Source organism: Myotis davidii, unplaced genomic scaffold (genome assembly GCF_000327345.1).
Source record: "Myotis davidii unplaced genomic scaffold, ASM32734v1 scaffold1103, whole genome shotgun sequence".
NCBI classification, from domain to species: Eukaryota; Metazoa; Chordata; class Mammalia; order Chiroptera; family Vespertilionidae; genus Myotis; species Myotis davidii.
In genome coordinates this window covers 97,572-98,357 of record NW_006294065.1, presented here as the reverse complement: position 1 = coordinate 98,357, position 786 = coordinate 97,572, and positions in this window count along the sequence as shown.

The window sequence follows — 786 nt, the reverse complement described above, 5'->3', positions numbered from 1 at the left end:
TGAGCCGTGACACCCCAAAGTGTCCGGGCGTGCTCTGTCCCCGGGTACCACCGCCCAGGCCTGCAGACCTCCACTTCCCGCCCACAGAGGATGCGGGGGGAGGGTTTCCCGTGGAGGAGGGGACCTGTGGTCTCCGAGGTCGCTTCCAGGGGCGCTGATAGCCCGCGTGGGCACCTGCCCGGGTCCGGGTGGGCATGGAGAGGGCTGTGCACGTTGACCCTGTAGGACAAGGCCGCGGGGGGCCCACGGATGGCGCACGGAGATGGGCACGGGGGAGCTGGCGACTTCTGTGTGTGTCACTATTTTCACCTTTAAGATGCATGGAGGTGTGGCCCTACCTCCGTGCGCCTCACGGGGGGTGGGGAGGGGAGGGGGCATGGGAGGAGGGGTGTCTCCTGGGAGCACCCAGGTCTCTCCCGGGGGTTTGGTCTTGCAGTTCCCCGAAGTGGCCAGAAGGTGTCGCTGTTGAGAACGCCGGCAGGTCCACGCTGGGCCCCGTTCTGGCGTCAGAAGTGAATTTCAATGAAAGAAAAAGACCACGTGATCTCAGTCATTTATGGATAATTAGGACCATGATAAAGTGATGAACAAATAGTAATACTTGAAGCAATAAAACAATTTTAAAAAAGAAGTTAATTTCAAAACACGAGGGAGTTGCCCGTTGCACACGGACGTTTTCTAAGAGGGGAAAACCCGTAAAAGCGCTGTGGTCAGGGTATCGGTTCGCTTTTTTCCTTATAAAGGAAGAGGGTAGATGTAAGAGCGTAACAGCGTGTTCCCAGGGAC